Source organism: Chionomys nivalis, chromosome 20, assembly GCF_950005125.1.
Source record: "Chionomys nivalis chromosome 20, mChiNiv1.1, whole genome shotgun sequence".
NCBI classification, from domain to species: Eukaryota; Metazoa; Chordata; class Mammalia; order Rodentia; family Cricetidae; genus Chionomys; species Chionomys nivalis.
Window position 1 is genome coordinate 12070617 of NC_080105.1, and position 16773 is coordinate 12087389.

Here is a 16773-nt window from a genome sequence, read left to right on the forward strand (position 1 = left end):
AGTTCAGGTGTATATATTTCCAGATGCAATCGTTTCACTCAATAAACGAGAGGATGGCTGTTTCTAGGAATCAAGTTCTCACACCAGGAATGTGTCGGCTGCAGTTTGATACTCAGTCAAGAACATTCTAGTCACTCAATTCTGAAGAGTGTTTAGGGACTTTCCTACTTAGGAAAAGTTAGTTTCAGGAATGAAGGAGAAAACAAAGAATCATTTAAAATTGGGAGGTTTACATGTATAGGATCATATACATTAGATTCCTTTCTTTTTTTGTTCTTCCAGATATACTTAACATTTTCTTCTTGCTAAGCCAATCTCAGTTTACAGAACATAAATAATAATGACTGAATAGCACATTAATATAAACATTTTAACACATGATTAATGCATATGAGTGTATATATATTTCATAAAGTAGGTAGACATATAAGTAGTTCCTGTTCTATTATTTCATAGCTAGCAAGTGCTACAGGATGCAAGGGAGGGTGTCGATGCTAAACAGCCATCAACTTGCTAAAATGCCTTTGGTAGGATCTAGCATCCCTGTGCCTCTTTATCCTGTCACCCAGTGCACTTAGCTCTGGATGCTCTCGTCAGCAGACGAGGATGCCCTCATCATCACTGTCCAGTGAGTCCTGTGGACAGAGAAGAGGCCGTGGTAGTTTCTGGTGGGTGCTATGCTATGCTACTTTACCTCCTTGCTATATGGCACTTCACTCCTTTCCAAGTCACCAGAACCTAGTCCTATGAAGAATTGTACCTGGACCATCCCAGACAGTGCAACTCAGACCTTTGATCACCTGGATCTTGGGGCTGTATGAGTTATGGCTGCATCTGATATATTGTCAGGTCATCAACTCCTTGTACTGTGTCCAGCCCATGGTGGATACTCAGCACATGTTTATTGCGAGAACTAATGGACAATAAGGTTGACACCTTTGGATTATGATCTTAATTCCACATTTGGACACTGCGTAATGACCATAAAAGGGATAACATTTATGTTGGTGGCTGCACAAGAACTTTGTCTACTTATTTGTTTTTGTTTTTGCTGACAGAGGGTCACGTCAAGGACATCTTAGATAATGGCATTTAATTTCACCCAAACACTTTAATTACAGTCTCAGGATACGCCGGGCTGTGGTCCCACTGTTCCCATGTCTGTCCTCCGCAGACTAGACGAGATGACTGGAGGCTACTTCAAACTTATCATGACTCCATTTCTCAACCCTAGGCAAGACCATAGGGAGGACAGACCACCGTATGTGGCTTCCATTGTCTAGACGTAGAGGCGGCACACCAAATACTAGTTCTTATTTCAGTGTTCAGAACCAGACAGAAGGTGCAATTATCAGCAGGGGTATGAGGTGGTCTTCTATGTACTGGAAAGGAGAGGAAGACTAAAACTTAATATGCAACCATGATACTGGCTATTGTGAGTATACAATGCCATTATACAATGACTGTTGTTTTATAGAAAATAAAACTGAGGCCCAGGGCCTGAGACGATAACTCAGCTAATAAAGTGATTGCTGCATAAACATGAGGACCCGAGTTCATTGTGAGTGATGATTTACACTCAGATACCAAGCACCTAAGTGAACACTGGTGGGGGGTCACATGTTTGGAATCCCAGTGAAGGGAAGGAAAAGGCGAGAAGATTCAGGGGATAGCTAGTCAGTCAGCCTAAAACCTATCATGAGAGACCAGGTCTCAAAAGATAAGGTAGACAGCAGTTGAAGAAGATTGGATATTGGTTTTTGGTATACACGTGTATACACACACATGCACACACCACACATGCACACACCACATACACACACATACAACACACACACACAAGGCCCTGAAACTATCTGTTACTTGTTAAATATTAGATAACACTCATAAGGCAAAGTGAGGCCTGGGTTTTAAATTCCATGATCTTAATAAACCATGGAGTGCTCCCTTTAAAAAGGAAATTATTTTTTTCTTAGAATAGACTGACTTTAGTGAGGGTGAGAATATCAGTACTGGATCTGGGCTTGGAAAAGCCAGTTTTAAAAGGCCAATTTTTCTTATTCTCTTACTGGTCCCTTCTCTGAAATGATAGCCCCACAGGGATAATGGCGACGATGGTGATGTGAGGCAGTATATTGTACCTTGAGAGATGTGCAGTAGGGAAAGACGTGATGTTGTCAGTTCTGAGTGACACAGCTTTCTGAGCTGGCCGCGCAGATTCCCAGAATGCCCTCATCCATGACACCTACGAGGAAGTTCCTTCTCCTGTGAGAAATAGACCCTGTAAAATGATTATGGCTCCTTTAGTTCTTTCCCATGCAAAAGTCTATGCCGTATAGACTGCAACGGGAGTCTTCACTTCCACGACACGAGCGACATTAGGCGCTGCGTGGAATTCTGACAGAAATGATTGGCTTTCGTCAGCCATTTGCCTTGCTCTGTTCTTGAAACCGTACTTTATTTGAAAGATAAATTTATTTTATGAGTATGAATGTTTTGCTTGCCAGCCTGCATGCATGTATGTGCACCGTACACCTGCCTGGTGCCCCACAGAGGCTAGAAGTGGGCAATGGGCACCCTAGGACTTGAGTTACAGCAGGTTGTGAATACCATGTGAGCACTGGGAGGGAACCCGGGTCCTCTGCAAGAGCAGCAGGTACTCTTATCCGTTGATCTGTCCCTCCAAGCCTCTTGAAATCACACTTGAGAAGTTCATTGTTGGCAGTGTTCTTGTGAGTGTTCTCTTGGACACATGAGACCATGCTGCTATGAATGCGGGAAACACTTCACACTGGTTATGTGGGTCAAGCAGCTCAGTTTTGCCTACCGCGGTGAATCAAGCAGCTCTTTCCTGGAGGTGGGAGGGAGGGAGACACTTTGGTCAGGTCTGCTGTTGGCAGCCTCAGACTGCTGCCGACTTGCAAGGTTGTAGCTCCCAGTCTGTCTCCTGATCTGAGACTCTCCCAGGCTCCACAGCTTAGCTGCATTTCTTCTCTCGGAGCCTGCAGAGTGACTCTCAGACAGGAGGTAGGAAACTGGGCCTCTGAAGTGTTTTGTGAGGTCCAGCCTCCACATTGCCTCAGATATAATGTCATAGATCTAATTGCCCTTTGAACTCTTCCTTCCTGGCATAGGTTTCTGTGCAATAACTTAATGGGATCAGAAAGGAAAAATGTTTCCGTGGGAGGCTGTGAATAAAAACTCCCATTAAACAAGGAAAAAAGCAAGCAAAAGGGCCATGTGCTTTCCCCAGACCCCGTCTTTTGGGTATGCCTACCCCTTTTGGCTCAATATAGCCCTACGAACAAGGGCAAGCATGCCACCCACACCTTTCTCCTGCTCTCCCGTTTGGACATAAAGCCTGCTGTTATTAGTCGTTCTATAGTTGGTCCTCCTGAAAATGAGATTTCTTGTAAGTAGGGCATTTTCATCACTGAATAGTGGGGCTCACTAATTTTATTCTTTCAGAGAGGCCAGGAAAACGTTTACAGGGTCTCCCATTTGTTTTTCCTTTCCAGAGTCATAAAGAGGCAGAGAGAACTCATCAGGGAAAGGACTACCATGACAGCCTCCTTTACCACTAAGCCATAAAGAGCAGAAAGAAAAGGTGGGTGTTTGTCGTATTAAACGCTATCGTCTAATTACGAGTGGTGCTTTTGACTGACCTTGGAAGTTACCTAAGTCTTTTTAGTGCTTTCACGCGAGCCTGTGGTCTCCAGAAGTGTTAATAGTCTGTTGGATTTACAAATTACCTCCCCGCAGGCCTGGCTGGACTTCTTTGTGATGGACTGATGGATTCACCCTGTACCTCTTGGCTTGTGGAGGTAGCTCCTCATTCTTTTCCATCACTCTTTGCAGAGGTCTCCCAGAGCTATTTAAGTCCCAGGGTTTTTGTGCAGTTGGATTTCCATGGTAACTAGGGCTCAAGCCCTCCTTCTGTCTCGTTCTTCCCTCTATTGTTTCTGTGCCCCTAGTCAAAGGTTTACTTTACGGTATGATAACTTTTCTCGTGCTATCGAAAGCCATAAGTAATTAGGACAATGACCCAATTAAAACTCTTCCAGGACAGAAAACAGAAGGGTGGGTCTGAGGTGTGGTTGAATGTAGAAACAATTTAAGAGGCATTGGTGGGGACTGAGAGTTGGGGGAGAGCCTGTCCTCTCCTTCCCTTCAGATGGTCTTGTCTTCTTCCATTTCCTACCCGGCCCTTGGGAATCCTGGATACAGTTCCAGCGGAAGCTGATGCAGGGGTACTTTTTAAGGATGTGGAGAATGCGGTGACACAGAGAGGCCGGGGAGGGGCCAGCTGGTGGCTCAGCACATGCTGAAGCTGGGTAACTAGGACTGAATCCTACTGCGACGATGCTTGGTCCCCACTAACAGCTCAGGCTGGCAGTCCAGGTTTTCCTGCACCTTCTCCCCCAGCTTCCTCCTGGAAGCTGCCAGAAGCCAGTGAGTCCCATTCACTGCCACTTCCTGTGACCCTTCTGTTTTAAACTGATAGCCTGGAGGGGTATGTGCAAGTGTATCCTCTTTGGAATTTAGCTAATGTCTGCAGCAGGCTCCTGCTTTCTGGCATGTTATACAACAATAACAATATGATGTCCTGCAGTCTGTCCATGTTGTCACAAATGACAGGGTGTCATCCTTTCTTATAGTCAGTAGCTTTCCATGGTGTATACAAGTCCTACACTGTTTATCCATTCTCCTTTAAATGGTTTCATCTCCCGGCTATAAACAGTGCTGTAATAAACGTGAGAATAAGATCTTTTTGAGATTTGTTGGTATTTGCTCAGTTTGGTTGACTTACTTTTTACATCTACATTATAACTCCTGCACCTAAGGCTTGTGGAGCACTGTGGAAAGATTGTAAGAGCCGGAGAAGCAGGCAGTTTGCTGTGAGGTTGTCTCCTAGGAATGTCAGAAGTCCCATCAACACGGCTGTATAAACATGACTTAAGCAAGGATGGCGCCAGTAGACAAGCTAATGTGGAAGGGGCTCATGGGATCTCAATCCTATGCACAGAACTATGCAGGCAACTAGGGAATGCAGATCTGGGGAAATAGTCTTCCTCGGGGAAGAGCACATCACTTGATTAGCCAATGCCAAATGGTCAGCCCTGAAAACATACATATGCAAATACCACTATACAGACTTAACAGGTTATATTTATGTATTAAGACTTGTGAACATGCATGCTTGTGTGTCTGTCTGTCTGTGTGTCTGAGTGTTTGTGTAAGAAAATTAAAGAAAAAAGAGGTTATGAATTTGAATGAGAGCAAGGGGTAGGGGTACACAGGAGGGTTTAGAGGGGAAAAGGGGTAGGGTAAAATGGTGTTATTACATTATAATATCAAAAATAAAATGAATATTTAAAAATTGTATGCATTGTACACAAGAATCAAAACATTTTGTACCCCATAAATATATTGCTATTATATGTCATTGACAAAGTGATGAAGACAAAAATAGCAAGAAAATTGACATTTAGAGTTGACTCATGCAGTAGGTTTAATTCTTAGGCTGTTAACATTTTTTTATCCAATGCAAATGACCTAGAAGTTAGTCCTGCCCTAACAGTGATAAGCTGAATTGCCCATGCTTTTATTTATTTTACTTCTTAAAAGCCAAGGTCCAGCTTTAGCGTCAGATCAGCCCTAAAGGGGGCTGCTAGCTGGATGAGTTGCATTAGATGTAATATGTGTGTCATAATATTAATAGTGTCTGCAGGCTTATTTTCCCTTCTATGCATGCATTCATATAAAGTGTAATGCTAACATAAAGTGTTAAGTGCTTTTATTTTCAATATCAGCCTGTGGGGGGAATAATCAAGACCTAACAGAAGGGAAAATGAGGTTTATGACATTATCATGCAAAAAAGGAACATTATCATAAACTAGAGAGAAAAGCCATAAAATAGGGGTCCTATCAACTTCATATGGTAAATAAAAAGGAACAATTGCTGTTATTAGTAAATTCTAAAATCGCTAACTCCACGTGGATGGAAGGAAGTTTTCTGAGTGGAAAAGGAGGTGGTTTGGTTTATGTATTGATGTGGAAAAGGCGTTAGGGAAGAACAGTCCCCTGCATGCTACATGAGCAGGTGGCGTGAGCCAAGTCATCGTTGCCCCTAAGGAATGACACACTGGGACCGGTGTCCCAGGATTCAGATGAGCAGGAGACAGCACTGACACAAAGCCTTTCGTAACCAAGGAAGGACCACAGAAAACTCTGAGAGACTCTAGTCACAGATTCAATAAAGAATTCCGCCCAGTCTCAAGGTGAGGGCTCTCATTGTCTGTGTGGATGGATCATAAGTAGACTTCTGATGCTGTGGATGTGGCTTCTGGGAGAACAAAACCAAGGGTATAAACCTCTAAACTACGGGGCTGGGAGATGGCTCAGTCGGTAAAATTCCTTCTGCGTAAACACGTGGTTCCAAGATCAGTGTGCAGAGCCCAGGATAAAAGTCATGTAATCACATGACCCAGGGCTGGGGAGTCACACAGGAGGATCCCTGAAGCTGGCTTGATGACTGGCCTACCTGAATTGGTGGACTCCCGGCCAATGAGATATCATGTCTCATTGACGGTGGACTCCCGGCCAATGAGATATCATGTCTCATTGACTGTGGACTCCCGGCCAATGAGATATCATGTCTCATTGACTGTGGACTGAGTCAGCCTATTTCTCCACGTTCACACTTGAAGCCTTGACTCCTAGTGAGACAGAGTTAGGATAGTGAGAAAGACTGAGGGTGAGAGTGACTGAGGCGGATTGCCAACGTTGACTGTGTCCTTCTTGTGTACATGTACACACGTGGATATACACATGCGTGCACCAAGTGGGTCATATGGGACCTGGCAATACTTTCAGACATTGAGGAAGACAGAACTTAAAATGTCAGCCCTTCTCTTTGAGGTAACCCTAAAATATCAAGGGAGTCGAGATGGTTCCTGAGATTCTTGAAGCTGTGCAGGTAGAACTTTTGTCTACCTGGAGATACCAGAAGATATCTTAGAGGAGCTGGACAGAGAAGCAAGCTGCATTCACCCTTCTTCCCACCCCCAGGTCCACTAGTGGGAAACTCGCACATAGTGGAGCATGTCAGACCAGATGAGCTGATTTCCCGAGGGCAGCAGGCCAGGAGAGCTTGCCGGCAGAGCTGGCAACAGCAGTGACATCTGGAGATATTAGAGGTGAAAATGGGCACCAGGGAAGCTGGGCAGGGAAGTATCTTGGGATACCCTGCCCTTGACTCCAGCAGGCAGTCATCCACAGGAGAAATCACGTGCTATCACATGTGAAATGAACTGATTGTATTTGTTATTGAATGCAGAAGGGGGGTGTGAGATTCACCTCTGCATGCTGTGAATATCATTGGTTAATAAAGAAACTGCTTTGGGCCCCAAAGCTACTTCACTCAAATGTAATCATGCAAACTTTTGTGGGACTTGAAACATTTAGTTTCCAGAGGATGACTGATAGCCCTGTCACTCAATTGCATATGTAAATTTATTCATTTACAGATGGTGGTTCTTCTGTTCAGCCAAAACAAATGATATACCTTAGGTGACTTAAACAATGAGCATTCATTATTTCCTCATAGCTTTGGAGGCTCTAGACGGCAACTCTCAGCCTGTAGGTTGTGCCCCCTTTGGCAAACCTCCAACTCAAAAAATAATTACATTACAAATCATAACAGTAGCAAAACTACAGGTATGAAGTAGCAACAAAAATAATTTTATGGTTGGGGCTCACCACAACATGAGGAACTGTATTAAGGGGCGCAGCATTAGGAAGGTTGAGAAAACACTGCTCTAGATAAAGATGTGCAGGAATTGAGGTCTGGGTGAGGGCTCCCTTCAGGACCACACACAGAGATTTTCTCTTTGTGTCCTCACATGGCTGGGACAAAGAACCAACTCTATGGTGTCCCTCCTCATAAAAGCTGTGATCCCTTCCTGGGCACTCCACCCTCATGGCCTCATTTAAGCTTCCTGCATCCCTGAGGTCCTAATTCTGTCTCACTCGGAGTCAAGGCTTCAAGTATGACCTCAGTGAAACGGATTGACTCAGTCCGAACAACAAATGTCAGGTGACAGCTCGTTCACACAGATGTAAATAACAAAGCAGTTTTGGAATAATAGACAAATACTACACAAAGTCTCCAATATATATTTTAATTCTAAGTGAAATCATAAATGTCCTGGATCATTTTTGTAGTCATTAAAAATAAAATAAAATAAGCATTTCTATTTCCTGAAAGGGTTCCTATGGGTCATGCTCCTATAGAGCTTTGGGCAGTATCCGGAGAGGATGTGCTTCTGCCTAGGGAAGTATATGGACGAAAAGGGAGCTGCCTTCCCTGTGACTGGGAAGATGCTGTTCCCTGAGTGAGACTTACTACCGCACAGCTGGGTCCCCTTCCTAGGGCAGAGCTAACCCCTAGTACCAAACCCAGACTCTAGTGCCTGTTTTATAAGACGGCTGCAGCCCGTAGCAAGTTGCCTCAACCTGAGTGGATTAAGTAATAAAAGTAGGTTGTTTTCCACCAGTGAGACGGCTCTGCGGGTTAAGGAACCTCCCTCCAAGACCAGCTCAGTTCGGCTCCTAGGTCCTCCACATCCAAGGAGAGAATCACTCTCTCAGGGTGTCCTTAGACCTTGAGTCACATCCTTTGACACAATGTGCAATCACATGCATTGTAATCACACAAATAAACAATACATAAATGTAAAAGTGTGTTATCTCATGGATATGAGCATTAGGAGTCTGTGATCTGAGGATTAAAGTCTGAAAGGCACAAAAGGCCCTTTGTAAACCACAGGGCCAAACCAGTTCTTGTCTTTCGAGCTCCAGGTGGTGGTCGTGGGTTCTCAGCCGTCCTTTGATTGGGACAGAGACTTTAGGGGTGCTGAACCCTCCAAACCTACAAACTACTCTTCCTTTTATAAATCTTATGTATCTTGTTACAGTAATGGAAAGCTGAGTAAGAACTTATCAGGACACCAACTATAAAAGATTAAGGGTCCCTTCTCCACTATGGCTTCACATTGGCTAATTACATCTGTAACCATCTTTATTTCCTATAAGGTCTTTTTCTCAGATACCAGAGATTAGGATTTCAACATATGCCTCTTTATAAAAAGATTTTACTTTACCATACAGAGTTACACAAGGAGATCTCTCTATATGTATGTATATCTGAAACAACCCCCATATCTGGCTCCCCTCCTTTTCTTGGACCTTGCTGTTCTTTCCTCCCCTAGGGTCTCATCTGTTTGGCTCTATAAACTCTAGGATCCACAGTGCTCTTCCTGAGACTGACTTAGCGACTTTGTAGTCACCTGCAGTTGCATCCATGTTCCCATCAGTGGCATAGTTATTCTTCTTTATGCTTCTCCTTTATGTGTGCCTTTGTTGATGCCCCTGCTTGCTTCCATATGTTAACTGTTGTGGTCATGCTGCAATCACTGTTGATGTACAAGTGTTTCTGTTTCTTTTAGAGACCCCATTCAGCACCTGACAGAACATTGCACAACTTTATATCTTGGGTGAAGATTAGGACTTTTTTTTTCTTTTTAACTTTTCTCAGCCTTCAACTCCTTTTAAAGGAGCCCCCAGCAGAGCAAGCATTACTCTGCCTAGATCTGTGAATGCAGTGGTGAGAATTTCCTTAGCGCTGTGGAGACTTGAGTACTTTGTTTTGCTGGAAGCTTCTCACACGGAAGGAAGTTGCAATGTGACATACAGAAATGCCTAGATTCCTTCTTGGTTAAAAGCAGAGGCACTGGGAGGTACTCCCCTAAATGCAGCCTTCAGACACAAAGAGAAGCTCTTCCAAATGTTATGCTTATTTCTGCCCGGCTCACTCTGGGCTTGCTTTAAATGCTTTGCCATTTGGTTTGCAAAGGCTTTCAGGCATCTTTGCACCTAATTATGGACCACTTCCAAAGCCTTTCGGGGGCTGTCAGAAACAGCAGATATGCAGTTGAGGAGAAAGATTTGTTTTATAGGGTTTGATTTCGCCTGCTAAGAATGGGCACATAAAACAGGCCATTTACGATGGCAAGAACTTTGCCAGTAGTTTCTGCAGGGTAGATGTGTTATGTGACTTTTGATTATGTTAAGTCTCACAGACATGAAGTCATAACGATGGAAAGTTCACATTCGCGAAAAATATCAAATGAAATGGCTGCTTTTCAAGAACAATTTTTTTTTTGCACATCATTGCCTGAATCTTTGTAGAGTTAATGAACATCAAAGCCACCATGTAAACATGCAGGTGTGAAACGTAGCTCTGAGAACCACTAAGAAAACATCAGTATTTGAAAAATTAAGCCACAACAGGTGTGGTAATACATAGCAAAAATGTTCTTCCCATTATCCTGTTGCTCCACTTTACACACACACACACACACACACACACATGTGTTAGCGAGAATCTGGACATGGCAGTAGGGGAAGGAAAACCCAGACCCCATCCTCACCCCTCCACACTGCCCCGTTCTACATCTTTTTGTGTCCCCAGAATAGACTGATGTAATTTAGGGTGCCACAAATGCTCGTTTAAAGCTGAGCAGAGCTTGTAGAACAAAGAGTCCTGTCCTGAAGTGTCTATCACGTCCCTGTGGGAAGCTGGTTTTTATCTCCGTGTGTCAGGTGTCTGCTGCCATTGGATGCGCTTCAGGGTGCCAGGCGTGGAAGGACAAACAAAGGCATGGAGATCTGGCTCTCTGAAGCTCCCCATATGTCAGGTACCATATAGCACCAGTCCTGTCCTTAGCAATAAGAAGCCATTGATTGATTTAAATAATTTTGTTCTTTCAGCAGAGATGAGATTTCTTAGAATGATAATTATGGGATAAATTTAAAAGGTCTTCTTTGGACAGTTGAGAAAAGATACATTTATTTAAAACAAGCTAACATTATAACCCTACTAGAAGGGCAGAAATCTAAAGTACTGACAATGACAAATTCTTCATGAATGTAGGGCAGGATATGTTCTTATTCACAGCTGAGGGCAATGGGAAATTGTACAGCTGCTTTCAAATGTAATGTGTTCCTCCCCTGCTTGCTTTCTCTCTCCTTCCCTCCCCCCCCCTTAATTTAACATAGCTAAATTGGTGCACCTTCTTGCAACATTCTGGCCAGAACTCCAAATAAGAACTTCATAAAAACCCTATAGACTACTCAGAGACCATTTGCAATTATACCAGACAGTAATCTTGAAACTTAACCATCATTTTAGTTTTACAGGATCCCATAGGAAGAACATCACCCCTATGATAGCTGGAAGTAATTCTAGGAAAATCAGCCCTTCTCCCAACAAAGTTTGTCCTCAGGGTTAAGGACATCAATTAGGGGTAGAGTATGAATGGCATAGGGCTGGGGTTGGGGTGAAAATTTTGTAGGCCCAGGGATGTCATAAAGAAAGGAAATTGAATGGAATAATAGATTAGTGTGAGCTTACTCACACTAATAATAATGATAGTGGGTAATAGAGTGAATATTTGTGAGCTATTATTTATAGTCAAATTACATTGGTATAGATCCTTGTATATTGATACAAATTCAAATTATATTTGTTATATTGAATATGCTCCTATTTCTGTTTATATTTGTATACCTATGCAAACTTATTTTGTCATATTGTATGTATGCATGCTTCTACCTCTGTTTAAGATATTTTGTATATTGATAAAAATTTTGAGTATATTTATCATATTGCACTATACATTTCTACCTCTGAGCAAGATACTTATACATTGTTCATATTTTGGTGTCATTGTCCTCATTTGTTGCACAGTTGTTTAAAGATTGTTTAATATTCTAATATGAAGTCTTAGTCTTTGAGCTATATAAGTATTAAGTTTTATAGGTCAATAGTCATCCATGTTTGTCATACTTATAGTTAGACTACTCAGGTTATAGGGATTGTATTCTGCATAGGTAGGTAACCTCCAACCACTTCAAAGAACTGTCGAATTCGCATTTAAATAACTTAGGGTTTTGTTGAGATGAGACACGATTGCTCCTGGCAGCACTGATCTATTCTTGAGAAAATGTTGAGCACTCACTCCACTTGGAGCTTGTTTTCTTCTTGGCAAAACTGGGCTTTGGGCAAGGAACTGTCCATGCCTCAACCACTAACAAAATGCATGGTGTCCATACTGGACAAGCAAGAGACAATAAAAAAGACTGTCAAACCTTGCCAAGACAGGGTAAGATGGTTTTGAAAACTTTCCTGCCTCTAAAAATGGTCTGTCAGTTACTGTAGGCCTTAGCCAAAGTTGTTTGCTCCAACGTTTCAAATGAGATTTTGGGTGATTTCCCAGGTAGCCAGTTGTCTCTGTCATCTACTGCACATTTTGGAAGTTGCTTGATTGCACTTTCTGCCTAATCAAGTAATATTATCTCTCTCCTCAGGTCTTCAATGGGGTTGGAGACTAGACAGTTACTTTCTGCTTATGACTTAGCCAAGCCATTTCTAATACAAGACTTAAGACTCCTTAGGATAGGTTTGAAACATTTAGCATGTGTTTCTTGCTTAATACTCTTTATGCTGGTTGTAATTCTAATTTTTATACTTGATGTCTGTTCTTATTGTATATAGTTTTGCATTGGGTTTAGAACTCTCTTATTTAGACAAAAGGGGGAGGTGATGGGGAACCTCCTTCAGCCGATGGCCTTTGAGAGACTGGACCAGGTTGTGTGGGGGTATGGCCTTGGGTGCCAAGCCTGCTAGCTCTCTTTCTCTCACCTGGCTGCTGGATTAGGTTCCTACTTCCCATTCATACAGAGGATTGTGATCTGTGAATCTGCCCCTAAATAAAGAACCCCTTTATTAGACTTAATTCTGAGCTAGTGTGGGATTAATTTATTCACGTTCACCTTCACTTTCTTTCTTTTTTCTTTTTTTGATATAGGGTCTCATATAACTCAGGTTGAACTTAAACTTGCTATATAGAGACAAGGATGACCATCAATTCCTGGTCCTCTTAACTCTACTTCTAAATGCTGGAATTAGAGGCGTGATTGCTATTCTTTTCTAATTTGGCAGTTTCTTACAAAGCCAAACACAGTCTGAGCAAGTAACTGTAATCTTTGGTATTTACACAAACATTTTTATGATATGTCTACTCCCAGGTTGCTTATGAATGTTTATAGCTCATAATTCATAATTATCAATATTGGCAGCATCCAAATTGTTCTTCAGTATGAGAGTGGATAAACACGTGAGACTCCTTCAGTGCAATATTAGTCAGTGATGAAAGGAATCAAACCTGCAGCCCTCTATTGTCAAAACTCACTGAACCTTGGCACAAAAAACAGCACATCAATATTGATGTATCTACTGTTAAAAAAAAGTGTACCACACTAATGAAAGAGGGAACTAATGGGTAAATATGTGTGAAGATAAGGGGCAGGTGAATAGTCCATGCTTTCCACTCAATTCATTGAACAATTTAAAACTGCTCTTTGGGAAAGACTGTCTATGAAAGAAAGAACTATGAAGCCACAAGAAGATATAGAAGAAACTTAAAAAATATATTCGCTAAATGAAAGAAGTCAGCCTGAAGAGTTACTGTGTGAATAAACACAGTCAATAAAAATAGAAGAAAATCTATTTGGACTAAAACATAGGGTGGTAAGAGGGATGGCTGTAGGAAGCATCGGGTAGTTGAAGGGCAGTGATCCTAGCAGTCACCATGGCTACATGCCCTTGCAGGTCCCACATATCTCCTGCAAAAAGTCCTGTATAATACATTTTGTTAATGCAAACAAATTGACATTGGCCCATAAATTGTAATGAATGTCCCAAACCAATGGGAAATATTAACAATAATGAGACCCGTGGGAGGTGATTGGTAATCCGTGAAAGCTTCGTTGTTCCTGCTCAGTTTTTCATAAACCTACAATGTGTCTAGAAAAGTCTATTTTTCATTTAAAAATTTAGCAAAATTGTATAATCCAATTTCAGTTTCCACAAGTACAATTTCATTAGAGTGCACAGCCATCCCACTTGGAGACCTTTGGTGGCACGCCTTTCCTGGTGCCTTGACCGTTATTATCTATAACCGCCTGTAGAAAGCGAGTCTGGGAGCCGGTGTCCTCCTCTGGATCCTGTTGGCCTGGATGGGAAGAGCCCTTCCCATTGGTACGGGTGCAGTTCTTTGGCTTTCTCTGCACTGGTCTGGTTTGGTTTTTGAAATCTCCAGAGGCTGAGCTCCTCAGTAAGCCCAATTTCCTCTCACCCTCATTCAGTGCCTACACTGTACCTGGATTGCTGGGCAACTCAGTGTTTCTCTCTGTAAGAAGGGAGTCATGAACTTCCTCTTTCTCTTTGGTTTCTTCTGTGTCATCTGGAGGATGAGACAGTAGAAGCAAAGGTTAACTTGCTGGACCAAACTGAGTTCCCCTTAGAGTAGCCTAGTGAAGACAAGAGCATGAACGGATGGATAATTTGTTGGCATCTGCATTGGAAGGGAGTGTATCTGCTTATCTGAGCTGCTAGTAGGCAGAGGTCCCTGCAGAGCCTTTCCTCTCCAATTTCTATAGCATCTTATAGAGTGAAAAGACCTGAGAGGCAGAAAACAGAGGTTTCAGCCTCTTCCATGGTGGATGACTAGGTTGCCTTAGGCAGTCCTTACCTCACTCTCCTTAAAGATGAGAATGACCACATCTGCTTTACATTTAATTACAGGGATGGAACAGCTAACGCACAAGAAGCATCTTATGTGGGGCTTAGCCATGTGCTAGCATGTGCTGTGCCTTCCCTGCTGGTCAAATTGCATTCTTTTATTTGTTTCTTTTAGTGCTGGGAATCAAACCCAGGACCTTGTTCATGGCAGGCTTCATTCCCAGTGCCCTCCCTAGACTCTGTTTTTCCTTTTTAATATCTCAAAAGGAAGTGCAAGCTGGGCAGTGGTGGCACATTCCTTTACACCCAGCACTAGGGAGGCAGAGGCAGAGGCAGATGGGTTTCTAAGTTCGAGGTTTACAGAGCAAGTTCCAGCCTTGAAAAATCAGGAAAAAAAAAGGTGTAATATGTTCCAGTTTCCAAGTTTTATCCTTGCTTAGAAAGTAATAAAAACACGTTTGAATGCCAAATTAACCTGTATTTTTTCAATTCAGTTTCTGTCACTTGTCCTATATCCTCTGGACATGCTCTCAAAAGCTTTCAAAAACGGTGGCAATTAAACCCCTTCTTGACTAGATTAAATAGCCCCAATTACTCTGACCTGTTCAAAGAGAAGCTGCCAGCATCTCTTTGAAGTGGTCCTCAGCTCTGTCAGGGCTCTTCTGCCATTTAGAGCTGCCTGTGGCTGATCAGAATACACTCTGTGGCTTTCCTGTGGGACTGAAGGATGCAGAACACTCTAGAACGATTGTTTACCAGCTTTTTGCATGTCCTGGTTAGTTCACTGCAGCACTTTGTTATGTTCTTCTTTCCCTCTATATGATTGCTTCTTTGTTTTTCCTAAAACAAACAAACAAACAAACAAACAAACCAAAACATTACTTTATTCCAGGCTTGGTAGTTTACAAACTGGATCCCGGCTCTCAAAAGGCTGAGACAGGAAGATTAATAAGAGTTGAGTCTAGTATCAGCTCATAGTGAGATTCTACCTATTAACAAGCAAGCAAGCAAACAAACACTTCTTGGTTAGGATGAAGTCTCTGGAACTAGGCTTTTGGGGTGTGACTCCTATGCTATCCACTCTACAATAGTGTCCTAGCCCACATTTCTTCAGTTTTCTGAAACTTAATTTCTTCATCTGTTAAATGGGTTGAACACAGGATCTTCTATAAAGATCTAGGGATTTATTGTGCTGCTAGATACAAAGTTCTCTGTGGTGTGGAAACATGCACGTATTAGCTATTTAAAAATATTTTTATTTTGGAATTATTTTAGACTCCCAAGAAGCTAAAACTACCTACCCACATGTGCCCCAGGATAACTAAGAATGCAGGCCAACACAGAATTGTCAACTTACTTAAAATATGAGAATTTTTTCATGATATGTTTGTAACGTGATTGCACAGTTCTTGATTGTGAACTTTGAGGATGGCAGCGTTATATCACATATAAGAAAACTGGCTGCTACATTAGATCATCTCTAGATGATGCTGATTGCCTGATGTGATATAAGTGCTCTAAAAATAGTAGTTGTATTGTAATGTTTAGAGTGTAATTACAAGCAAAATATTGTTGCGCATGCTCAGTTTGGACACAGCTCCCATATAGACTCAGCTGTGTAGCACAGGTCGGCAATAATGAAACGTTTCCCCCTCAAGGATTTTGGAGTCACTCCTTGCTGCATGTGAAAATGGAGACCCATTAGACCCGGAGGCCAACCGGACTTCCCAGAACCACTGTGTTTATGCAATGTCATATGGGTTGTTCTGGACAGCTAGAGTTGAGCGGAGCTTTCCAGATTGAGATAACTGAGTGACTGTGTTTCTCACAGTGCTCCTGTCTCACTGCCCGGATGACATCATCAATTCTGAAGCCAGAGGATAGGAACAACATTAGATGAAAAAGTCTAATGGCCAGAGTCATCATTGGGAGGAAACGTCAAACTCTATCAACTGTTAGGTTGTGATTGAGAGAAGTAAACCTTTCTTGTTTCAAAGCACTAGGATCGGGGATATGTGTCACAACAAATTATTAATTATTGTTATTATTCCAATAAGTAGTTGGATTTCTGAAAACCTAATCCCTTGATTTGCAGTCTCTAGGAAGCATGTAAGTCACTGAATAG

At 42.3% G+C, this 16773-nt stretch overlaps 1 protein-coding gene across 4 annotated transcripts in view; it reads left to right on the top strand.

The window, feature by feature from the left end:
* Csgalnact1 (chondroitin sulfate N-acetylgalactosaminyltransferase 1) overlaps positions 1-16773 on the top strand; it is a 322039-nt gene that overhangs the window by 95511 nt on the left and 209755 nt on the right. For all 4 annotated transcript variants that reach the window (XM_057752646.1, XM_057752651.1, XM_057752647.1 and 1 more), the window contains one exon: positions 3519-3607. The gene's annotated coding sequence lies outside the window, so the exon portion shown is untranslated. The remainder of the gene's footprint in view (positions 1-3518; positions 3608-16773) is intronic.